Source organism: Mus musculus, chromosome 8 (genome assembly GCF_000001635.26).
Source record: "Mus musculus strain C57BL/6J chromosome 8, GRCm38.p6 C57BL/6J".
NCBI lineage: Eukaryota > Metazoa > Chordata > Mammalia > Rodentia > Muridae > Mus > Mus musculus.
Window position 1 is genome coordinate 91951271 of NC_000074.6, and position 26504 is coordinate 91977774.

General features: G+C 46.6%; 1 long non-coding RNA gene across 1 annotated transcript, besides 1 other annotated feature; it reads right to left on the bottom strand.

Annotated features, from left to right (window-relative positions):
* Positions 15061-17033: an enhancer, noted in NCBI's record as "VISTA enhancer mm1651". NCBI's record gives its function as "enhancer in: midbrain (mesencephalon)[5/5] | heart[3/5]" and the evidence as "EXISTENCE:transgenic organism evidence [ECO:0001131][PMID:17130149]".
* On the bottom strand, positions 22993-26236 carry LOC115486949. The gene is made up of 2 exons (XR_003947582.1): positions 25412-26236; positions 22993-25332 (listed from the first exon to the last, which is right to left on the bottom strand). It is a non-coding gene; the product is annotated as an uncharacterized LOC115486949 (long non-coding RNA).
* Between the last annotated feature and the right edge of the window lie 268 nt (positions 26237-26504).

Below are 26504 nucleotides of genomic sequence, written 5' to 3' on the forward strand. Positions count from 1 at the left end.
GAGATGGCTTAGTGGTTAAAGGCACTGACTGCTCTTCCAAAGGTCCTGAGTTCAATTCCCAGCAACCACATGGTGGCTCACAACCATCTGTAATGGGATCTGATGCCCTCTTCTGGTGTGTTTGGAGAGAGCAGTGTGTACTCACATACATTTAATAAAAAAGAAAAAAATACACATTTGTATTTTTTTTTCACAGATGGCAGCTGAGCATACTGAAAGACAGTCAACACCATTTATCACTACCAAGCTTCAAACAAGTAGAAAGAACTGTGAGATATCTCTACACATCTAGGTGAATGAATAAATCCAAAACCTGGAGGCACTGCTGGCTGGGTGCGCATGCAGCCTCAGGAGCCTTCCTCCATTGCTATTGGGAATACAAAACAGAAAAGACTTTGGAAGACCATTGGATGGCTCATAAGCATGGTCTTAGTGTGTGATCTTACAATCAGATCTCTAGATACTTACTTAACTGAATTGAAAACATGTAAATAAAAATTTTTTACATTAATGTTTAAGTGGCTTTATCAAGAACCAACCCCAAAGTGGAAGCGACCAATGTTCTTCAAAAGGTGAATTGGGGTACAAATAGCCATAAAATGGAATATTATTCTTCATCTTAACATAAATGTGCCATCAAGCCACAAAGATGAATCTTGATGTGTTATTAGAGGAATGAAGACAATCTGAGCTCATTTCATTTATGTTCTATATAGAGGTCTGTGGTAGTTGAACTTTTGGTTTTCAATGCATAAGTTTCTTGTGTGTATAGCCAGCAAAAGTGGGGAAAAAAAGTAAAAAGCAGACAGATAGAATCAGAGGAGGGTAAACAAAACACCATTAAACTGAATACTTACAGTATCTAGCAGAAATGACAGGACTTGTCCAGTTGGGAGAGCAAGCAAGAGTGACATCATCAAACGAGGAGCTTAACATACCCAGCAGAAATGGCTGAGGAGCAGCAGAAGCTGGAGTACAACGTGGGGGCAGAAATAAGAGGAGAGACGCTGTCTCAAAAGAAGGTGGAGGAGAGAATCAATGCCAAAAGTTCTCCTTTGGTCTCCACACTCATGCTGTGGCACACGCATGCTCACATTCATATTCTCTCCCTGTCTGTGTTTCTCTGTTTCTCTACCTCTCTCTGTCTCTCTGTCTCTCTCTCACACACACATAAACAGAGAGAGATAAAGAGAGACAGAGAGAGGAAAAAAGAAGAAACAAAGAAAGGAAGGAAGAAACAGAGAGAAAGGAAGAAGGAAGAAAGAAAGAAACAAACAAACAAGCAAAGTTAATGAACATCTTCAATGACAAGTGAACCTAAATATCCTGCTAGGTCCCAGCAGGCAACACAGATATCACTTTGTGGGATGCAGAGACCAGAAGCCACTGCAGAGGGAGGCTTGTCTCTCTAACCTACTGGAGTATGGAGAATAGAGGTATATGCTTCTGTGGCACCCAGAAGGGTGTAGTAATGACAGAGGCGACGAGGCCGAGCAAATCCTTCCTCTTTAATCTCTTACTGAGAGAAGTCTTCAAAATAGCAAACTCAAATGTCTCTCAGTGTGCTCTCAGCGACACCCTTCTCAGGTAGAACTCCTCTCTTCCTAACGGCCACTGCAACGGGGTCTAAGGATGTTTGTGCTCTCCACTTATGTTGTGAGAGATGCATGTCATCTCCAGAAGTATGGAACTAATTGAGGAATATGTCCAACTCTTGTAGAGGTGAGCGGGGCGGATAAATAAGGACCCCAATGCACGTAAATCTTTGCTTCAAACATCAAAGAAGCAGGAGCCTGCTAAGTGTATTTGTATAATGCAGTAACTTATGCAAAAGGCAGCTTTGATAAATGTCTCCTAATTTATTGTCATGTATCTCAAATCAAAGTCAAGCATTTATGGCCTGAGCGTGAAGGAAGCCAGACCTCTGAGAGCCAGAGGGGTTTGAAGTGGGCAGGGGTAGGCAGAGCAAAGGTTAACTGGGATCTGGTTTGAATGTTAAGAACTTTCTTTAAAAAAAAAAAAAGTGAAAGACAGAAGGGCCTAGCCTGGCTCCAGGGAACAAAATGGGATTAGGTTCCCAGGATAGACAGGACTGATGTGGTCTTAGGGACCCAGAACAAAGAGCTAACTCATACTCTTTCCCAGATCATTGTAACTCGCCAAATAACCACCATAATGAAAGAGCTACATTAACACCACTCTACTCTAGATCAGTGGCTCTCAACCTTCTTAATGCTCATGTGGTGGTGCACCCCCCAACATAAAATTATTTCATTGCTACTTCACAACTGTCATTCTGCTGCTGTTATGAATTGTAATGCAAATGGCTGTGCTTTCTGATGGCCTTAGGTGACCCCTGTGAAAGGGTCAGTCGGCAGCCCCCAAAGGGATCTCAACCCACAGGTTGAGAATCACTGCTCTAGAACAAGCATTCGGCTTAGCATCTTGCCTTTAATTTTCTTAGAATCTCTCAACATAAAATTACGAAGGAATATTCTATTTGTCTTTATCTTATGGCCAGGGAAACTGAGGCAGAGCATGGGACGCAGAATTTGAAGAGATTGAAGATTCATGTGGTGACAAGCAAGGATGTAGGCATGCCTTCCTTGACTGGAGATATGCAAGCAGGGAAAATGTCACTGATGGTGACCTGGACTTGACTTTTTGTATTGAGCTCCAGCTGTGCAATTCTGATCCTTAATGCTGCTCAGGCCAAAAGCCCACCTATGGAGTGGACTGGATGGAAGTATCTGCCCATGGCATTGTCACACCTTCTAAGCACACGGAGCATTTCATCTGTAGAGGCTGTTGCCACTACAGAAGTCTCAGTGTGTGTGTGTGTGTGTGTGTGTGTGTGTGTGTGTGTGTGTGTGTGTGTATTCATGTGTGCAGGACAAGGGAACAGGGGACAACCTCAGGTGCTGTCCCACAGGCACAGGTCATTATCTATGTATCTATCTATGTATCCATTCATCCACCCACCCATCCATCCTTCCATCCAATTGTCTTTCTGTCTGTCTATGTATCTATCTATGTATCCATCTATCTATCTGGGCCGTGTCTCTCATTGGCCTGAAACTCATCAAGCAGGCTAGGCTGACTGTCTAGCTAGCCTCAGGACTGTTGATTTACCTCTGCTTCCCCCGAGCTGGGATTGCAAGTATGTAGCAGCGCACTCAGCTTCCCCCACTCCCCCACCCCATAGATTCTGGAGAGGGAATTCTGGGCTTGGTGCTTGGATGACCAGCATTCTCCCAACAGCCTGTCCTTAGCTTTAGCATTCTTATTGGTAACAACTTGTCAGTCTGGACTCAGAGTACAAGAGTATAGAGTTCCTGTGATGGTTAGTACTGGTTGTCAACCAGAAAACCCAAATGCCTAGGCACACCTGTGAGGGATTTTTGTTTTTCTTAATTAAATCATCTGAAGTGGGAAGAGCCACTTTCAATCCTGATCTTTTGAGGTGGGAAGATCCACCTTTAATCTGAGCCACACCTTCTGCTGGCAACGTATATAAGAACATGGAAGAAGAATGTTTTTGCTCTTTACCTGTTTGTTCTCGACTCCCTAGCAAATCCATCCCTTTATTGACATTAGAACCTACTTCTTTGGCATTCTGGTGTATACTGAAGATTAACTGAAGCATGGAGCCCCATGGACTGACAACTACTGCATTTTTTGATCTTCTAGTGTTGGACTAGCTGGACCTGTATCTATTTTAATAAATCATATATGCTTATATGATTTATTAAATTAAAATATATGTGAATACATATATATGTATATGTGTGTATTATATGTGTATGTATATGTGTGTATACATGCATATGTATATGTGTATATATATGCAATTTACTAGATATGTGTATATTTGTATATATTCATTCTGTAAATTCTGTTCCTCTAGAGAACCCTGACTAATATAGTTCCCAAGCTAAATCTGGGATGCAGCCAGAGTCCCGAGGCACTTGGACTATAAACTCACCTCTGCACATTCTCAGTGTGAAGGACTCTGCTCACCCACGATCTCTATAAACTAATCTTACACTCCGGCAGGGGCATGCCGAGGATGGCAGCTGTTTAGAAGACTTCACTGCCCATCTGGAGGCTTGGCACGCTGTCCAGGCTGGTTTGAGGACACAGGGCTTTGCTATGTGATTCCACCAGCTGGTCAATGGTATTGCAAACCCAGCATCAGCTCCCCGCCTTCTGGTTAATAAACTCTGAGAGGACAGACTTGCAAAGGGCAGGAAGCTGTCCCCTTGAGGGGCTAGCCTTGGAGGCTTCCACCAGGCACACTGGGCTGGTCTCTGTCTAAAAGGAGGCTCTCACTATGGGAAAACACAGGATTCTGTATCTGAAGAAGTTCTGGGGTCTGGATGTCTGGCTTTTTCCAGTTCCAGGAGCTGTAGACACCATGGGAGGACTTGGCTGGGAAGGCTCCTTGCTGGGGCTTTTGCAGCCTGCTGGTGATGTCCGTTGCTTCTACCTATACCAGCCAGTGTGAGGGAGGGGCCTATCCCTTCAACAGATCGGCCCAGGATGTGCTTTCTCATGGCTAGACCCCTTCCCGGATCCCATCACAGAGTACCTGGGACTTGCAGATGGTCCAATGCCTATGCTCAGTGGAGATTCTCAGCAGCTCACAGGACTCTGGGTCTCTAAGGGCAGATCTGACATCCACAGAGGTCCTGTGGCTCTTCCCTTCAGTCTGGGTGAAGTGCAGCCTGCCTCTCCACGGCTGCCTTTAGAAGGCCCCATACTTAGAAGGACTTGACACAGCACCCTTGCTTTGGGATGGAAGCAGAGGCAAAATAAAGTCTGGGATCCTCAGATAGTTCCCATCCCAGGCAGGTTCATTTCAGTTACAGGAATCTTGACTTCAGTCTGTAACTACTCGGACTGTATTCTCCTCATCTGCAAAGTGGGAAGTCACACCAGTTGGTCTACAGGGTGTGAATAATGTAAGGTCAGCAACCTCCTGGATCACACTGAGGAAAGCTGGTAGTAGCGGGGCAGCATGAGTTTTCTCTGCCCCGGTTTCTACGTGGCCATTCTGCCGTGCAAATTCATTCCTGCCACATTCAAGATGCTGAGCATAGCCAGGGCTGCTCCAAGACTTTACCACTCCCAGGCTACTGCAAGCTGCATGCACAGACATCCTTGCCAGTTACCCGACCTCCTCCTTGGCATGGAGAAAAAGTCTTACTAGTTGTGGAAACTTCTAGAGGCAGCTGTGGAGAGGTTGGGTGCAAAACATTATCCAGGCTGAAGGGAGGGACTGCAAGACCTCTGTGAAGGTCAGGTCTGCCCTTAGTGGCCCAGAGTCCTATGGGCTGCCAAGAATCATCCACTAGGAATAGGCAACATCTGCAAGTCCCAGGTGTCTTCTAATGGGGTCCTAAAAGGAGCCCAGGCAAAGAAGAGCACAACTTCTTCAGCCTGTGTCCCAGGGCTGGGGGAAAGTGAACATGGTTTCCCACCCTGTAACAGTCATCTGTGGCTCACTGGGTCTTAACCCACCCTCATACCTTCTTGATCCCATCCTTGACTTTCAAAGCTCACCAGAAGGTTTCACGCTGGGACATTCTACCAAGGTCTGGAGGGGTATGTGCTGGGATCCATGGTTGCAGGGGAAAAGCTTTCCAATTCCACGTGGCTCTGTTGGTAACACCTGTAGGTTCTTCCAGCTGCTTGCAAAGATTCTTCGTTTCTGGTTTCTGAGAGCCTAGGGTGCTTTTACACAAATGGCACTGCGTAGACATGTGGCTCAATTGGACAGTGGCTCTATTAAGAAAATGGTGCCATTTCCTTGAGGAGTGTGAGGGCTAATCTTGGCTGCCAACTTGACTATACCTGGGCCTCAAGTGTGTACCAGGAGCTTTAGATGCAGCAACAAGAAAGTTCCTGGCTCCAGATCAGCATACATCTTTGAGGGACGACAGACCACCAGGTGTGGAGGAAGGAACCCAAAAATTACTTGAATGAACAGAATCAGGATCAGATGATGTTCGAGGTGAGATGCAGGCTGCAGGCAGGCACTACTCTGGATGGGGACATGGAAGGGGGCCTCTGGGACATGAGAGCCCTATGATGAGGCAGCAGCCAGGCTGTGGGTTTGGGAGGAAGTAGCCATGTTAGCCATGTATGACTCCTACATTTCTGATGAAGAAAATGACATCCCACTGGCTCTTTAAATGAGCTGTGGATAGAACTCAGATCTATTCCACAAGAGCAACCACCCCTGTATTAGTCAGGGTGTTACTGCTGCGATCAGACACCATGACCAAGGCAACTCTATAAAGGACAACATTTGGGGCTGGCTTACTGGTTTTGAATTATCACTGAGGCAGGATGCATGGGAACATCCAGGCAGGCATGGTGCCAGAGGAGCTGAGAGTTCCACATCTTGTTCTGAAGGCAAACAGTAGAAGACTGGATCCCACATGGTTAGGAGAAGGGTCTCAAAGCCCATCCCACAGTAACACACTTTCTCCAACATGGCCACATCTCCTTATAGTGCCACTCCCTGGGCCAAGCATATTCAAACCACCACAACCCCTCTGCACAGGAGTGTGGCCCAGTCTTTTGTGTTCTGGCTGTCTGAGGGTGGGTGATGGCTCCCTCTCTGTCTGATGTCTCCTCTTGGGCTGAGAAATTCTGAGTACTGGCCCTGGCGATGAGAGATGAAGCAGTCTTTCATCACCTTGGCGAGAGACGAGGAAGAAATTTTATCCCGTGATCACTTAAGCAAAGCCAGCTGGAGGTAGCTGTTCCAGAGACAAAAACAAATTCTTGGTCCAGAATATGTACGCTGGACACAGGGTTTCAGCTGTACCCACCTTGAAGTGCAGCAGAAAGGAAGAGGCCAAAATATACCATTAGCCCCCCCACCCAGGAAGCTCTCTGTCTACTTATGCCTTCTACTAGCATAGGGTCTCTTTGTAGACAGGCCCCAAAGTTCTGCTTCATGTGCCAATCTCAGAACCAATCTAGGTGGGGCATGGCATTGCACACAAATGCAGACTTGGATGGAGTTGGTTCCAGAAGTCCTTGGCCTGGTGGAGGAGCCAGGCAACCTGGCCAGCCTTACAAATATGTGCAAGTAGATGCTTGAGTTTTAAATGGAAGAACCTGAATCCGTAGCAGAATACAGTCCTGATCTCAGACATTCAAAATTGGGTGCCTACTGGATGCTTGGTTTAGAATACAGCTTTGAACATGAAAGCTCATTCATCGTCCCCCCCTGCCCCGCCCGTTTCCCAAAATGGTGGTGCATGTCTCTAATCCTAGCACTTTGAGGCTGGAGGACCATGAATTTGAGGTCAGCTGAAGCTACATAGTGATTCCTTGTCTCATAAAAATAAAAGAGGAGTGGAAAGCAAAACAAAAAGACAGCAAGTAAACAAATAGATGAAGAAGCATCATGATTACCATGAAGAAATGGGTAAAGTCTAGAAGCTAGGAAGTGGAGTCTGGAGGGGAAAGTGACATTGAGTTGAGGTTCTTTAGTGGGACCCATTTGGCCAGGAGCCAGATCATAGACAAAAGTGAAGATCAAAGGCCCTCCATGGAACGAGTCATGAAAACTGAGAAGCTCCAGATTACCTCACTGAGAGACGTGATCATAGCAGTCTCTCTGAATGGTACCCAGACTGATCAAGGCACTCAGAAGAAATGATGTCTCGGTTTCTTCTTTTCTTTGGCAACATTCTAGGCAAACAAACAAACAAACAAACAAGATCATTAATATCTAGATGATGGCTTGGGCTCTGCTCACCGTGAAAGTAATTTAATCTTTCTTGGTTACTCCCCTGAAAAACAGCAGGCAAAACTCTGTAAAGCTTTCAGAATTTTGAAAGCCAATAGTTGCATGTCGAATAGGTCAAGATAAAACCTCTTGAGTTGACATTGGGAATACATGGATTCCCTGTTTTACATTAGCAGCTTCTGCCCTAAGATCATGGAAAAGACTGTGAGCTAGGTTGAGCTCTCAGCCTCGATCCCTTGCGTGGGCTGCTCCAGAGCTCTGGGGACATGTCCTGGCCTGCACCCGCATGTGTCTTATATTAGTGTTATTTTCTCAGTGGCTGCAGTCCTAAAGCTTATTGAGTTATTCATGTTGCTCATACATAGACGCTGTCTCTGGCCAAGGCACTCACTGCTATTTGTCTTTCTGCCTCAGTATGACTGCATCATCAAAACCCAAGTGGCTGTCATAGTGTAGCCTCTATACAAGCCAAGATGTGGGCTTGAAACTTGACTATGATAAAGAAGGAAGATAAGGTTTTTGTCTGTTTTGAGTAATCTTGAGTCCTGCTCATGTGGGACTCTCATAGAGTGATGGAAGATATAGGATCCTTCCTGATGGATGTGGACAAAGACTGAAGACAAAAAGCAGGACCAACAACCTCTCTTTAAGTTCTGCTTGTCCACAAGGGACATGAAGCCATGCCCTTCATTTCAATACTTGTGATGGTCTGAATGAAAATGGATGGTGTCTTAGTTAGGGTTTTTCTGCTATGAACAGACACCATGACCAAGGCAACTCTTATGACGACATTTAATTGGAACATTCAGAGGTTCAGTCCATTATCATCAAGGCAGGGACATGGCAGCATCCAGGCAGGCTTGGTACAGGAGGATCTGAGAGTTCTACATCTTCATCAAAAGGCTGCTAAAGAAGACTGGCTTCCAGGAAGCTAGGTTAAGGGTATTAGAGCCCACTCCCACAGAGATACACCTACTCTGACAAGGCCACACCTTTTAATTGTGCCACTCCCTGGGCCAAACATATACAACCCAACACAAATGGCCTCTGTAGGTTCATAGTGAAAGGCACTGTTAGCAGATGTGACCTTGTTGGAGTAGGTGTGGCCTTTCTGAAGGAAGTGTGTCACCAGGGGTGGGCTTTGAGGTCCCAGATGCTCAAGTCCGGCCAGTGTGTTGCTGTTTCTTCGTGCTCCATGAGGATCAAAATGTAGAACCCTAAGCTATCCCTCCAGCATCATATCTGCCTGTGTGACATCATGCCTCCAACCATGATGATAATGGACTAAACCTCTGAAGCTATGAGCCAGTCTCAGCTAAATGTCTTTCTTTATAAGTGTTGTCATGATGTCTGTTCACTGCAATATAAACCCTTACTAAGATAATACTCTTGGTATGTTCTGTTTCTGGGGACCCACAAGATGCCCTGGGTAGCTTGTGGGTGGGAGCCACAAACTTTCCCTTGGAGTTGAGAGAATTCTAGATCAACACCAACTTCTCAAGCTTTTCCATCATGATGGAGGGTGACAATGGAGATCACCTGAAGACTTCTCCCCTGTGGGCCTTGTCTCAGTTTCCCCAAATATCAACGTTTTCAGATCTAATATCCAGTGGCTTCCTCTGCATGTATTTCCAATGTCCAGGTCTGCAAGCGCCTACCACTGGGAGATGCTATGTTCAATAGTTACTTGGGATCAGTAGATTGCACCCTGCATAGTGACTCACTGAAAGTCTGACAAGTCTGTGTAGAAAATACTTCACATGGGCCAGGAAACCCCAAAGGCCAATGTGGTAACCCAAGTCTATGTTTCTCATGCTTGCTTTAAATTTTACCACCTTGATGTTTTTAATAAATATTATACTTATATGACTTGACAACCCAGTAAAAGTATTCGTGAAAATGCTTCTACAGTCCCCTGCGACAGCACGCAAACACATCAGAACACACATATGGTCTTGTTTCTTCTCTTCATTAAAGGCTATGAGTCAAAACATCAATCTGTGGTACTTCTGGGAGGTAGGAAACCCTCAGGAGGAAGTGGGGTGACTGAAAGTGTGTTCTGGAAGCAGACCCTAGCCTTGTGAGGAGAGCACATGCTCTCCGGTGCTCACACACTTCCCTCCATGCTGCCTGTCTCACACTGACCCACAGAGATAGAGGAAGCTAACACCTCCCCCACAGAGAAGCCATGAGGTTGATATAGCTTGGGCTTTTTACCTTGGTAATGGACATTTGCCTGACTGACATTAGAGAAAGCTAGTAGCATACACACTCTGACATGACCTCACTGGTACTTTTGGGAAACCTACGGTGTGACCTTCTATCTGCCAGGCTGTCGAGTTGTTTCCAGGATCCAAGTGAAATGGGAGAAAGTTTAAAAAGTGATTCAGGACACTGCACACACTTGGGAGGAAGAAATAGGGAGTGTCTGTCCTGGTTGGCTTTATTGTCCACATGATATAGACCAATGTTATATGGAAATGGGGAACCCCAATTGAAGGCCTGCCATGATCAGATTGGCCCATGGTCTTATCAGTGGGACATTTTCTTGACTACATTATAGCAGAAAGTGAGGGTCAACTCCTGACATAATAGTCACACAAGTCTTTCCTCACATGCCCTCTGTCTGTTTAAAAGCCTTGTCCCCAAATGCAGGAGTATTTCTAATAGGGACTAGCAGAGGAGAAGCTAGTTTCTGTACAGGGCAAGAGCACAGGAAAGGTATTAAACGTGAATTTCCACATCAAAGACTCAGGCCAGCCAGTGAACCAAGGCTCCTTTCCTTGCCACTGGCTTGTCCTTGAAATGCTTTATGTTTGGGGAGGCATTCTGGCACCTCTGGGTGTGTACACTCAGCTGAGCGGAAGCAGCCGGCTACTGGCCACAGGCAAAGACAAGCTGTGCTCGGTGCATGTGACCCAAAGTCAAGGCAAAGATTTCCCATGCTTTGGACCTGACAAGTGCTCATAGTGAAGTTCCATACGCTGCCTCTTCATGGGGACAGAGACTGCTTTGTATGTCTCTCTCTCTCTAACCCAGAAAACCCAGAAGGGCGGATAGAGCTCCTCTCCTCATACCTGTGGGTTTCTCTTAAAGTTCAATATTACTTTGTGAGGTGGCATAATACAGTAGTGATGTGGGGTGTTCCACAATACAGCATTGATGTTGGGTGCAATTGGGAAAGATACAATAGGAAATATAGACTATTTTCAACCTTTCCTCGCATGTTCTATTCATCAAAACGTATTTTTAAGATGTGTATTATTAATGACATTATACAACCCCATCAGTAGATGGGTTTGCTAGATGTGGTTTTCCTAACATGAAGCAGAAATTGACAGGTTGAGGGAGCATAACAGGATTCTGGGATCCAGACACTGGTATTGACAGACAGGGCCAGGAGCAATAGCTATTGATTAGATAGTGCTAGTAATTATATTTCCTGAGCTGTTTGACTGGGTGGAGCAGAGGTGAGGTATTCTTCAGGGTTGGGAGAAAGCATTTTAACAATGTTGTCAGTGAGACACCCAGAGCCAGGGCGTTTCCAGAGTTGTGCTCACAGTGCCTGCCATAATTCTTCAGCCATGCAGCACAGCATGCTTAGACACTCTGGGTCACCACTGTATTTCTAGGCAGCCTTCCGATAGATTTTATAGCAGGTTAGTCCAGTGCTTCCCTTCTGTCATTCTTGTTGGCCATTCCCACCATTATTACCATGGCAGTTAGGATTGTACTATCACCACCATTGCTACCACCACCTCCATCATCACAACTGCTGCCATTACCCTTACGATTGTATTGCTACTACAGTCACTACCACTGCCGTCACCAGCACTGCTATCAGCACCATTGGTGCAGCTACCATCATGACTGTATCACCACCACCACCACCATTATTACCATTACCACCACCACCACCACCGATATCACTACCTTGTCCACCATTGACACCACTATCTTTGCTATTACTGGTATCACAACCATAAATACCATTATCATCATCAACATTACTACCACAACTATTACCATAATGACAGCCATTGTCACCACCACCACCATTCCTGCCTCTGCCACCATTACCAGCATCAGCATTTCTACCAGTAGCAACATTATCATCATCACCAGTACCATCACTACCGTCACCATCACCACCAGCACTACGACAAGATTCTATTAGCGCCACCATCTCTGCATTAGCAAGAGCATCACCACCACCCCAGCAATATTACTACTGCATCTCAGTTGCCACTGCTGTCTCCAAAACTGTCATTGTAACCAACCAATACTAATACTCCAATCAACACAAATGTCATTAGCCACCGCCATTTCTATGACTGCAACCGATGCCATTTCATTTCATTATCATGATAATGTCCTCTCCATGCCCAACCTCCCCAGCCTGAGAGCATCATTTTCAGCAGCACTGAAATGCTGCTGCTGCTAGGAAGAAGTCACTTAGAGTCAACAGCCATTTTGGTGTGTGTATTCCTGCTCTGCCCCTTCTGCATTGGCATCAGCATCTGGCCCAGAGGGCTGTGATGAGGGTTAAGTTGATAAAATCCAGAGAGCAGCAGCACACAGCAAGTGTATGGCCTGTGGGAGAAAGTGAGCTGTCCTTGGCAGAGCATGAACTCTTCTCATGGATGGTCCTGATGCTGTTTTCTTTCCTTTTCTTTCCCCTGACTCCTCCACGCCCTCCTTTGACAGGGTTTCCCTGTGTGGCCCAGAATGTTCTTGGGTGTCTCCCCCTAAACCTCTGAACGCTGGGATTCTAAGCATGTGGCTTCACTTCCATTGTTCTGCTGTCTTTTCTTACTCTAGAGAGATTTGGGATTTGGACCAGCCTTCCTCCCTTCCCTTCTTCTCTCTATGCCTATGTCTTTGGTTCCATGGCCAAATGATTTGTAAAAAAAAAAAAAAAAAAAAAAAAAAAAAACCTTTGTTCATTAAAAATACTAATATTTCAGTTGGGTGGTGACTTGGAAGGCCAGACCTAGGTGCACACTCCCATGTCCCTATCATAGAGCTACATACCTGCTCAGAGTTCAACACATGTGTCCTGGTCCGATACATTTGTACAAACACATACTCAGACATGACCAGTCATGCATTCTAACGTGGGGTGGCAGTGGGTGGTTTTGCTCTTTGAGGTCATCAGAACACTTTCTGACCCCTTGTAAAAGCAGCTGGACTGGGGAGGATCCCAAGGAAGCAAAGGAAGGAAATGCCAGGCCTTGGTCTTTTCTGAGGAGGAAGGCAGAGGAGGCCGATTCTTCTACTGACTAAGGGAGGGTTATCCTGAAATTTCTGAAATTTCCCCTGTGGACTCTCACAGAGTCCCTGATCTTCCCACTGCTGAACTATTTCTCTTGCGTTTGCCAGCACTTCCGATGGCGATGGCAAGGACATGGAGTATATCCCAAGACCGAAGAGAGAACAGCTCCCCTCCCTCCCCCACCCAAACTGTCCCTGTCGATTGGTTGCAGCAGCTTCTTCCCCACTGACCCCTGAAACCTGCAGCAAAGCACACTATTCTTCCTCAAACGCTCAGGGCTGGGCTGTGGGAGAGAAAGTGTGCCTGCTGGTCAGGAGGCACCTTCTGTATAGCGAATCTGTTTTGCCTAAATACGGATTGAGTTGGCTTGGCTTATTGGTACATTTGGTTTTAACCTGCTACATACTAAAAGCTGAGGTAGCCATTGAAGAATGCAGTATCTATCTATCTATCTATCTATCTATCTATCTATCTATCTATCTATCATCCACCCACCCATCCATCCATGCATCCATGCATCTATCCATCTATCCATCCATCCATCCATCCATCCATCCATCCATCCATCCATCCATCCAACCAAAGCTGGATGCTGGGCTCTGTACTGGGATACAAAGATGCACAAAGAGATCCAGCAGGAGAAGAGAAATTCATGAACAGCTCATCCGATCATGACCACCCTCCCTGATACGTGGAAGGCAATCTATAGTGTAGCTATGCAGGTATCAGTGGAAGGAGTGGGGTCCTTTGCAGGGCAGTCCCTGCCCACTTAGTATCTTTTTGCTGACTGAAATAAAAGCTCCCTTTCTCAGTACACCCTTTGCACTTTTGAAACTCATTACAGCCATTCCTTGTTATCTGTGAAAAATGGTTCCAGAACCCGCCCTGGGTCAAAATCTGAAGGTGCTTAGTCAAGTCCCTTCAGTAATTTGGCACAATATCTGTATAACTGCATCTTTTTTTTGGTGCTTTTCATCAGCTCTAAGTTACTGGTTAGCCTCAATGCAGCACTGATGCTGTGGAAATGACAATTGTCTCACATCACTTAGGGAGTAATAGTGAGAAAAATGTCGCTGCTCAGTCCACTACACGTGCACGATGCAAATGCAAACGGTGCTCGATGGAGACTGAGGCATTGGACTGGGGAAGGCAGGCAGCAGGCAGCAGCAGCCTGAGTAAGGCTTGCCGTTCATACAGAGTGCCCAGCATCAGGCAGTGCCAAGATTTGCTCTTTGGAACTTTGTGAAAATGAATTTCTTTTTTCATCCTGGTTGGTTGAGTCTGGAGATGGCAGAGCCTGCAGATCTAAGGGTTCCAGTTGTCGTTTGCCAGAAAACTGTCATCATAAATATAGAAGTCTCTAAAAGCAGTGACGTAAATGTCATTTCTCAGGTGTGATCTTGTGCAGCGGGCAACCTTTACAGTTGTACATACATAGATGAAATCCCCATCTACCTGGGCCCAGAAGCCCGAGCTGCCCTGATTGAGAGCTGGAACAGACATGGCTCCCTCTGGCCTTTTCCTCGCTCTGTGGCCCCATGTAAAATCATTTCGTATGAAGAAAACCATTACCAAACCTCCATCCCAAAGCGTGGTGGTTTGTATATGCTTGGCCCAGGGAGTGGCACTATTAGGAGGTGTGGCCTTGTTGGAGTAGGTGTGTCACTGTGGATGTGTGCTTAAGACCCTCATCCTAGCTGCCTGGAAGCCAGCCTTACACTAGCAGCCTTCAGATGAAGATGTAGAGCTCTTAGCTCTGCCTACACCATGCCTGCCTGGATGCTGCGATGCTCCTACCTTGATAATAATGGACTAAACCTCTGAACCTATAAGCCAACCCTAATTAAATGGTGCCCTTTATAAGACTTGCCTTGGTCATGGTGTCTGTTCACAGCAGTAAAACCCTAAGACATAAAACCTAGGCAGATTAATGTGAAGGTTATACTGTAGATGTGTCACAGTCCTTAATTTTGTAGTTCAGGGAGAGTGAACCCACAGCTAACGTTCAAGGCTTGAGCAGGACTGGAGGAGAGATGTCAGCAAAAGATGACCAAAAAGGTGAGAGGGACAGAGTGGAAATGGAGTCACAGTTCAAATGGTCCACGGACAAGATCAAAGGCAGCTGATTCTTAATCTACTTCCAATGTGTGGCCTCTTGCAGATAATCTGAAAATCACTGGGGCCTTGATTAACCCCCCCTCATACAAAGAACGTCTCTGTGGGGGCCCTGGAAGGTCCTGGTGGGAAGATAGCTGCCAGCAAAGACCATGGTTAGGGCTGTGGTGGCGGCCAGTTAGTTCCCCTTCACTACCCAAAGAACAAGCACAATGAACGTTTAGATGAAAAAGCGTTGTTGGGGCTCATAGTTGTGAGTTTTCAGTGACTGTCTGAGGCATATCATAGCCAGAACTCTCTCTCAGTGAGACAAACTGCCCACCTCATTGGCCAGGAAGCAGCAAACAAAACTAAATACAAAACAAAACAAAACAAAACAAAACAAAACAAAACAAAACAAAACAAAACAAAACTCCACCAAAAACAGGAAAGAGACAAGATGCCAGGGTCTCACAATTCCTTCTCTCTAATGACTAGGCAGCTCTCCAGCAGGCCTCATCTTTTACTGATCCCACCACCTCCTAACATCGCCCCCTAGGGGGTGAAACCGTTAGCACACGGACCTATGGGGCAGACGCTGGAGGATGCGGGGTTGCCCCCAGAAGCCTCCTTTAGCACAACAGCATGACTTGCCCTTTCTCCTGTCTCCACGCCGGCCAGGGAGGGCAGGGGCCTCATTTCCAGGCTCTGGAAGCACAGCACGGCTCTGAAAACACGACCCCTTGGCAGAGTCCGATGGGAAGAGGAACTCCAGCGGAAGCAGATCCATATCTGCTGCCGAGCAGCCTTGTGTCCTCACATGATGGATGGCACTGAAGGAGGAGCTAGAAAACAAATTATTGTGTCTCTTCCCCACCGACAGGTCTTTAGTGGGGCCGACCGGGGAGAGGAGATGCCGCCGATTAGAAAGTGCTTCACAATAGGCGCTCCGCACAGGAAAAGTGTCCCGAGTTTATCTATTGTTAAGTGATATAATTTATCGTCGCTGAGGGTTAAGGAGCAATTCCAGTTCTTTCCTACTTCGGGAACAGAGATTTGTAAGATAATGCCCAAATTTAGACACTGAAGAACTGTCTGCAGAAATGTTCCCCAAAGGCGGGCCGGCTGGTGCACGCTGGAAGCCAAGTCATTCACGGAGCTAATTTGAGGCTCTCCTCAGAAACTATATTTGCTTTCCGAGCGCATGGTGAGTTTTCATCTGGGCTCTGACCAGCTGACAGCTATGCAAGTTTGTAGATACCAGTAATTGCGTATAGATAACCTTGATGGTTGACCTCGTCGGAGCCGGGCCTGGCGGCTTTCCATTGTTTCTGGCTTTGCCAGTTGCTACTCAAGTGCTGCGGGATGAATTTATATATTAAGAACTCGCAGCAGTGGGAATTGCTTATCACTCCTCGTTCCATGCTGTAAGCTTCTATTTACTTGACTTAGTGAGCTGGGAATAAAAGCCGTGCTCCGACCGTTCACTCCGAGTAGCAGAGGGCAATGTGTTGAAAAGCTATCCTAATTTCTAAAAACAAAGGGAAAGGAGGAAAGCACATGTTTGTCTTCTCCAAATCTCAAAGAGAGGCCCCTCATCTCACCCAGCCACTGCTCCTGTCTAAACGGGTTCCCAGCCATCTCTCAGCGTTCCGTTTAGCTCGGAAGCAGGGTTTGAATTCTACTCACCACCAGCTCGAGGCCCTTGTGTTTTAAGAGAAACGCTGCAAGCAGCTCAGAATTTATGTTTAATTCAGAGAGATGCTTTAAAAAGTCTCTGAGAGAGAAAGGTGATGGCGATCCTGCCGTGAGGAGGGTGCGGGGTGTGTGTGTGTGTGTGTGTGTGTGACAGGGCCACATAAAGACTGGAGTCTGCGTTAGCACCAGACACATGAGCTCATCCACAGAATCTTAATGCTGTGAGCATCTCTGCTGTGTGTGGTTCATCCATCTCTATCTGGATCTTTTTGCTTTTTAAATTTTTTTATTATTTATTTATTTATTTATTTATTTTGGATGGATGAAATATCAGCAGTGAACATGGCTGGCACTGAAATTAGGAAGACAAGATGTAGCTACTGGGAACGACCTTTTTCTGGACGCATCACTGGAAAGAGAAGCTGGCCGGTGTTTGCTGGGGCACTCCTTCCATGACCTTTGAACTCTGAGGCAGGTTCAGAGCAGGGCTCTAGAGGTGCTGTCTCTGTCAGACGGTGGCATCAGAGACAGGTGAAGAGGAGCAGGAGGCAGGCCAGGTAAGTCCGGGCAGAGGTGGTAGTCAATGACGCGGGGGACATTCAAAGGGTCTGGCTTCAGCAGCAGGGGGAGTGGTGTTCTGGAGGCCTGGCTGCTGAGCCTCCAAGTGTCACTACTCAGCCGAGGGGATCAGCCTTTGATGCTCTCAACATCAGAGCATCAGAACTCTTCTTCATCCTGGGAAGGGAGGTTCGGGTGAGTCAGCCGGGGCAAATAGCTCAAGGGAAATTTCATTTTCCCTTTGTTGGACCCCCCGCTTTCATCTGCTGGTGATATCTGTCCAACCACCACACAGAGAGAAAAGAAGGCTCCTTGGACCCAGGCGAGTATGGCCAATTTAGGGCCTGAGCTGAAGCAGGTAGCCACTTGGGTGCTGGAGGGCGTCTGTGGAACCCAGGCACAGAGCTAGGGAGGGGCGGCTGCAGTCTCTCATCATTCCTGGGAAACTGGGCTAAGAAGTTTTCAGTCCTGGCTAGTCCAACTGGTCTGGCCTCCCTTTCAACAAGGATAGTTTTGTTTGTGTCTCTGCCTGTAGGCATATCTCCCGTGTAAGGAAGGAAATAGGAACAAAGGTTATGCCAGAAACCGGCAATCAGAACATTTCTATAGCTGCCTCATGAGCCAGAGGCCTAGCGTTCAAATCTAAACTTTGTCCTTCTTAGCTATTTAACCCAGAGCAGTGTGCTTCAGTGTTCCCTCGATTAGTCTCATCTGTAGAATGGACACAGGATTAATACCAGCTTGTGGTATGGGTGTCCATAGCATGCTTGATGGCTCCATGGAATTACTGTGCACACGATGCCCATGATCCTTCTTGGTATTAGAAAAGGTTCCACCAGAGTCAGGCAGAATGGTGTAGCCTATGATCCTGGCACTCAAGAGGACTAAAAACTTGAGCCCAGTCAGAATTATATAAAATGGCCAGATCCGGTCAGAAAGAAGGAAGAGGGAGGTGCGGGGACAGAGAAAGCACTCTATACAGACATCAGCTATCACTGAATATATCCACTTAGCCATTTAATTTTCATTTGAACACAGTCCAAAAAGCCTTAATATTTTAAAAGCAGCTTCATAGAGCGGAAAGAATGTTTATGAAGCAAAACTAAGATGGCAAAGAAGTTGACTACAACTCAGCCAACCTTGCTGCCCATCCCCAAATGACAGGTGAGCACGCTTGAGTCTCCAGTCAGCTGCTCTTTTTATTGTAATAAAGTACTGTCAGAGTCAGTTCTTATGAGATTAAATTCGCTAAGTACGGCAGATCTCAGGAGAAGGGGGAGAAGTGGGCATAGACTGAATCTAGAGGAAAGAGTCTACGTAAACAGTGGGAGAGTGGCCTTAAAAGCCAGGGTTCAAAGTCCTTTGGCCCAAGGGAAAAGTGATGCTCAGAAGAGAAAAAAAAAAGGATCAATAATGTAGAAGGAACTGCTAGACTGGAAGTCCAGCAGGCCACTGCCTGCAACCTCGGGGCTCTGTTAAGCACAGTATGGCCACGAGAGATTGTAGAAATGACCCTGACCTTGAGCTTGAAAGTGGTGTGTTGAGTGCTATCAATGAGACAAGGAGTGCATTCAGAGGTTGGGTGACAGTAGGTGGCCCCAGGAGGCTGGAGGAGCAGTAGGGGAAATGAAATTTCCACAGAAGACTGTGGTCCCCTCCTTTTGGAAACCAGGCATAGCACCAGAGTATCCAGGACCTGTAGCAGGGAGCATCTGATGGGTCTTCATCTCCTGGGGCCAAATGAACATGAAAATCCCTCAGCTACCACCAGACATGATAAACTCATCTGGTCAATAACTCATCAAATACCAAGTACTCGTGAGAAACTAGTCAAGGGCTAGAAATAATTTTTCTCTGGATACAGAATTATCTGCAAGCTCACATGCAAGGCTTTCAATGCTAAAATCTATTCAAAATGCAGAGATTGTGGTCCAGTGTGTCAAGGGTGGGCCGAAGGACTCACATTTTAAAGATGGTAAATTTTGCCTACTGAGGCTGTTATGGGTCAGATAAGAACTATCTCCCTAAAGGCGCATGTGTTGACAACTTGGTCCCTGGCTGGCAGATCCAATCATTGAGAGGTGATTGGATTGTGAGGGCTTTGACCTAATCAATGGATTAATCCTAGATGGATTCTTAATCCAATGGTATTATGGGAAACGCTGGGAACTTCTGGAGGCACAGACTGTTTAAAAGAAAGAGGTCATGGGGGGTCATGCCTTCAAGGGCCTGCTTCCCTCTCCGCTTCCTGGCTGAGGTGAGGTGAGAGTCTCTGCTCTACCACTCCTTCTCCATCAATGGTGTTTACTGAAGACCCATGGTCATCGGACCGAGAGACTACTGGCTAAATGTGTCCTTTGAAATCAGGAGCCATGAAGAATGCTTCTTTTTAAACTGTTTCTCTTAAGTGTTTACCATAGTGATGAAGACTGACGAGAGCAGAGGCTGGTGAACCATGTTGCTACTGGCTCACCTGTCTAGTCATCACTTATTGGGCACACACTACACCAGGTGTTGGGTGACACACACGGGGTGGGACTGGCAACGGCATATATCTTGTCCTTGAGTGTCTTCTGATTAGTGAAAGAGTTAGGATCAACAGCTATTACAGTCTGTAACATTTCAGATACTGTAACCTTTACAAAGCTGTTTTTGAAAACAGACATCTTAAACAAGAGACGGAGTCTCTTTCTTTGGCATCCAGCCTGTTAGGCTAAGTTGTCATAAAGTTTATAGTCCATAAAAAAAATTACAGGATGCTAGTCAAGCGCCAGACACTTTCCTAAGTACTATGCCCACTTTACTCTCTGTAAGCACCTCGGGAGCTGGTGTGCTCTGAGGAGGTCCCATTTCACAGAGGAGGACATCATAATTCAGGAAGGCTCTCGTCATCTTGCAGCTGGGGACTATCCTGCCTGAGCTGAAGCCTCTGCTCTCAGCCACAATACAAGCTATGTAGGAGAGGACTTCTACAGCCAGAAGAAAAGAGATTTTCTGCTGGGAGTGTGCACTTGAGAATCTTAATTGTAATTTGGGGCATCTCAGTTTTCTTGAGAGGCTAAAGTTGATGGGACTGAGAGACAGTGAGAGAGCAAGAGAGAGAGAGAGAGTGAGAGAGAGGGAAAGTGAAAGAGAGAGAAAGGTAGTTGCTTATTAACTTCACTGCTAACAAGTTCAATGGTTTCATTTCACAAGCAGCCAAAAACTGACTTTTGACAGATGTATTTGGTATTGTGAAATATAAGGGATCCATCCAGAGACTGCCCCACCTGGGGGTCCGTCACATATAGAGTCACCAAACCCAGACACTTCTGTGGATGCCAACAAGTGCTTGCTGACAGAAGCCTGTTATAGCTATCTCCTGAGAGGCTCTACCTGTACCGGACAAATACAGAGGTGGATCCTCGCAGCCTACCATTGGACTGAGCACAAGGTCTGTATTGAAGGAGCTATAGAAAGGACTTAAGGAACTGAAGGAGTTTGCAGCCCCATAGGAGGAACAACAATAAGAACTAAACAGTACCCTTAGAGCTCCCAGTGACTAAACCACCAACCAAAGAGTACACATGGTGGGACCCATGGCTCCAGCTGCATATGTAGCAGAGGATGGCCTAGTCGGTCATCAATGGGAAGAGAGGCCCTTGGTCCTGTGAAGACTCTATGCCCCAGTGTAGGGGAATGCCAGGGCCAGGAAGCAGTTATGGGTGGGTTGGTGAGCAGAGGGAGGGGGTTTTCAGAGGGGAAACCAGGAACAGGGATAATATTTGAAATGTAAATAAAGAAAATCTCCAATTAAAAAAAAGGGGGTGGGGGGAAAATATCAGATTGGGCAGGTCATCCCTTGACCTCTTGCTGTTACTCTCAGCATCTTAAAGAGCAAGTGTGTATGTAAGTGTTTATGGTTCATATATATAAGTATACACACTATATGTGTGTATATATGTATAATACATGTATATATGTATATATAAATATGTGTGTGTGTATATATATGTATATATATACATACATATATATGTATGTGTATACACACATACACACACACACACACACATTCACCTAAGTGTTTGCCAGCATTGAAAAGATATAAACATAAAGCAGGCCCAGCTGATGAAAGCCATCCTGATCTCAGTTTGCTATTTCAAACCCAGGGCTTAAGAAAACTTGCTCTAGCTGGGTAGCCTACTGCTTGCACTCGAATCCTGAATCCCTGTGCTTGTCTGCTGTGGGTGTGACCTAGAGCAGTTTTCTCCACCGTATCTGTTTACACTTTATCTTCCTCATCTCTGAGGTGGGCAGGGTGAGTGTGCTCTGGTACTGGCGTTACTGCTATGAAGACTGAAGGCATGCAGGTGTAGACTCTCATATGTGCTATGTGACATGGCAACAAAGCCATGGGATTGGGTGAGGCAAATGATGGAGATGACGGTCACCATGGTGATGGTGGTGGCCAAGAGTCTGAGGACTTCAGATAGCAATGGGGAAAGGCACAAGCATGCCACAGGAGAGAGTGAAATGGCTGTTGAACCAAATTCCAACCCACACTCACAGACTGGAGAAGATTAGGGGGTAACAGGAAACAATATGGCATACAAGGGAGGGGAGGGGACCATAGGAAATGGGTCCTCCCACAGAAGACAGATTTTAAGGTTCGCTGGGAGCCATTGGTGTTTATCACGTCTACTGAGGGTGAACGTAGGCAGTCATGAGGCAACAGCGAGACTGCCAGAAGCTAAAGCCCTGGGAGAAGGTGACTGCTGCGGGAAGTATTAGCCATCACTCGTCAGAAGCTGGACACCCGCCCTCAGCCCCCTTGCCTACTGCCCCTTGCGAGTGCAGAGAACAGTACAGGGTCCTGTTGATGCTCAGCCTCAGCAACCTCAGAGCTCCACCTGGGAGCTCAGCATCAAGGAGACAGCAGTGTTACCTCAGTCGTCTGGTCATCTGCTTCTCCTTCTGTGTACTAGTGACAGATTCTCTGCCCTACTGCAGTCGGGTGGCACTCCCAGCCCCAGGAGGCCTCTCTGATCTGCTACAAAGCAGCGTCCATTTTGGTAAAAGGTGCGGGAGCCTGGGCCATCTACTGCCCAATAACACCAAGGCAGCCTTTGTTTACCAACACAGTTAAACTAAAAAACCACCACAGCCCTACAGTGCAATCTTACCCACTTAGCCGGCCGATTAAGTCATGGACACACATTGGTAAACAGATATTAGAGGCAGCCTGTAAGTGAGTCATTTGAACGGAGGAATATCACAGCAGGTTCCTAGGCCAGAAGGGCAGAAAAGTTCACACCTTCCCGACACCGCTATAAAACACTGCACCGTTACAACTTTTCAGCCATATCTAAAAGGCCAATTTAGGTTTATTCCCATCCGAGTTTATGGCCACGGTTCAGCGGGTGTAAACTGGTAATAGCCTCCGTCCAGCTCTGGGTGGATGCCAGCACAGATGTGTTCAGTCAAATGACTAATTGAAAACCTTCGACAAAATCAGCAGCCTGGCCATTTTGCCTGCATAATAAAACAGGCGCGGATCAAGGCAGAGCCCAGAGAACCCACCCACCTCATCATCAGCGCCATTAACAATCATGAGTAAAGATGAAAACAACGCATGGTTTATTCTGCAAATGAAGGCCTATAACTAGATGCGTTCCCAGGGGCCCATTACCCGTTTTAATAATACATCAAGGAGCTTGAGCAAACAGTTTGTATGCGAAGACCAAACAGAGCGGGCTGTTTACAGTCACCGCGTACAGAGACTACTCCCAGCACTCTGGATTTAACAAATTTATAAAGGTACATAACATGATAGCTATTAGCAAAATTAAAAGAGAACCATTATAGACTCAGAGGCCGCTCTGCTCTCCAGCCAAATAGAAGCACCAACCCTGACTTCCAATTCAGAAATATCAGCCTCCTGCGCTCCCCCCCTTTTTTTCCTTCAAGGGAGCAGTCAGACTTCGACACAAATTATGTGCATGAATAATAAAATACCATCTAATTAAAAACTGTAGTTAAATATGCAAAAATTAATGATAATGAGATTGGCAATACCTCTGAGTACAGACACTGCGAATTACCCGTGAGTGTTCCTTTGCTTGACCTAAACAAAGAATTACAGACAGGCTTCCAGCTTGCCTGGTCCAAGCCCCATGGTGCTGCGCATAATTCTGACCCAGGCAGTATGCATGAGCCAAACACTGGAATAGGACAGGGGTGTGGCCAGGGCATGTGCTCCCTGGTCTTGTAGGAGGGCTGGGTTGGCATGGTGGTAGGGTGGATGGAAGAATCCAGTGGGGGCTTGCTGTGACCTCTGAGTTTGGAGGGCAATCACACCTGGAGAGGAAGAATCAGGTAGAAGAACTTATTTAAGGGCACGTTCCTGAAAAGGATCCAGCACCTTCTTACCTTCCCAGGAACTGAAGCCTTTGTCTCTCTCGTGTCTTCATGACATCACGTTGCTTGGAATAAATCTTGCTCCTAGAAATTTCTCCCCAGTGGGCAAGCTGCTTTCCCCCTTGGTAGTCTCCCAAGTTATCACTACTGATCAGCATAAGTGCTTGACCCAGGTTTATCTCACTGTTTAAAGAGGCTGCCCTCACCCCATCTTTAACCCCAGGATTCCAGAAGAATATCTGCAAGATCTGAGACTTTGAGGTCAGCCTGGTCTACAAAGCCAGGTCCAGGATAGCCAGGGGTGTTACATAGAGAAACCTTGTCTTGAAAAACTGTAACAATAACAACAACAACACAGGATGATGATGATGATGATGACGACGACGACGATGACAACGACAAATTAAGAGGCTGCCCTCTCAGTGTTCCTTTGAGGTTCTCCTGGGAACCTGGTGATTGTGCCACCTAAGAAAACTTCTTCCCTAGAGCACAGTCCCATCCCTTGAGCACAGCCCCCCATCAATCATTGTACCACCCCAATTGGCACAGTCTTATCTCTGAACATGGCACAGCCTCCTAAGCATGACCTAATTCCTAATCTTGTCCCTCTATTCCCTGGGCACAGCCCTGTCTTTGAGCAAGTTCTCTCCCTCTGAGCACAGCCCCACCCCTGGATCAAGTAAGTGCTTTGGGGTCAGGAACCCCAACCTTACCGCCCCCCAGGTCTTTACTGAGGCTCAGAGCAAGCAGCTCACCTTTCTCAAGTCACCACCTGCCCCTCCCTCCCACAGCAGGATATTCTGAATGAGAAAATGGCAGGGGATCAGCATCCTGTAGAAGGATGCAGCCGTCTTGGTCCAGAAAGAGACTCAAACTCATGTCGTAACCATTGGATCCATACTTTCCCCCTTTTGAGACAGAGGCTTACATGGAACACAAGCTTCTCTTTGGTGTGGCAAACCCTTCCGTCAGACAAACCTGAGGGAGAGCTTCTCTCTGAAAGTTCTGGAACCAACCACCCACCCCTGCTGAGGATGGAGGCTTGTCAGCTTCAGATTTCCGCAGCCCTGTGTGAGGGGTAACGGAGCAATTGCTGTGATGTCAGGAGAGCGGGGATTTCCTTCACTGCCACAGCCTTGACTAATTCTGAGGTGTGGTGAGCTCCAAAAGCCATCTGGACCTGACTTTCCCCTGTGGAAAAGCTCAGGTCTTCTCTCCCTGTGCCGGTGAATGCCGCAGTCGTCTGGAAGCTCTGGAAACTGAGGCATATATAATTTATAAATGATAGAATTTTGTGTGAAGTCATATCATTAGGTTCTCAATTTCATGTCCAATGCACTGTTCAGTGGCAGAGGAATATTAGACTCCCCGGAAGATAGAAGGAAAAGGAACAAAAGGAGGTTTGTAAGCTCAGCTGCAGGGGGCATTTTTTACCTGCACTACCTTCTTGTTCTCCAGGAGTTGGTGGCAGACATTCTTGAATGAGATACAGTAACAATGCAGCTCTCCAAGGTGACTGCTGGCACACACTTTGCTACTGTGTAAAAGAGCAGTCTATGCAACATTTTGTTTTATGTTAATACATACCAACCTCTGGAAGGCAGGTTTTGCCTAACCTTAAAAAGTTTGGCAGAGGCGCTAATCTCTGTAGTAATGGAAGCCGAGGACTAATAGCCGCATGTCAGAGACATCATTTAGGACATGTTTTTGGCAGAGGAGCTGGGCTCTGGGGGATGTGCACTTCTCATGTCTCATAACCACGGCCTGGAAAAGCGCAGGGGCAGACTGTCTACTGTGGATCACTTTGAACTGGCTCCTATTCAGACGTCAAACACTTGCAAAACTTGGTTGGCTGCTCATTGGCTTCACTCTCAGGCCTGATCCCTCACACTAGAAGGGCTAGATGAAGCCAGCCTCCCTCTTCCAGCCTTTCCACCTCAGTCTCCTCGTCCAGCCTCCTCATTCTAGTTCAGTGTGCAGAGCAGGCAAGCAATTTACCCAACCTGCCTTTGTTTGCTGAGTCATCATTTTAGAGCGTGCTTAAATGAGTGCCCCTGCTGTGTCTATCTTCAGAGAATATCCCACCGAAGAAGAGTCTAGCTGACTCTGTCTCTGGCAAATAGTTCAAAACTCTGGGGTGTGTGGGGAGGTCACCTTCAGTTACTCCTGTCTGCCTCTCTAAGTCCATTTAACCTTCATGGACTTACCAAAAGAGGAGTTGCCAAGGGAACCCTCCGATCACAATGCTCCCCTTGGAAGTTGTTCTTACCTAGCGGGTCCCCTCCGCTGCCTGGCAGGGCCTCACAGGCAGTGACCTCACCATTTGGCTTGTACGTGAGCACTGCCACCTTGTTTTGAGAAAAGGCCTGTGTTTGTTTATATGAAGGAAATGAAGTACTCGCTGCCCTTGGGGAAGCGTCTCCTGTGTAGTCAGTATTTGTCAGCCTGACTCTGGAAAGAAAAAAAAAAAAAGAATTATCTAAGCTTGTGATTTTTAAAACAAATAATATCTATTTCACTTCTGGAAGAGGCCAGTAACAGGCGAGGGAGAGATCTTATTAAGGGCTGTGTATTCATTTTCTCCTTTCTGGGATGAAATATACTGCCCAAGTGATTTGAGGAGGTACAGGTTCACTTTGGCTCAGGGTATAAGATGGGATATGGTTCGTTGTGGTAGAAAAGGCATGGAAACAAGAGAGCCAGGTGGCT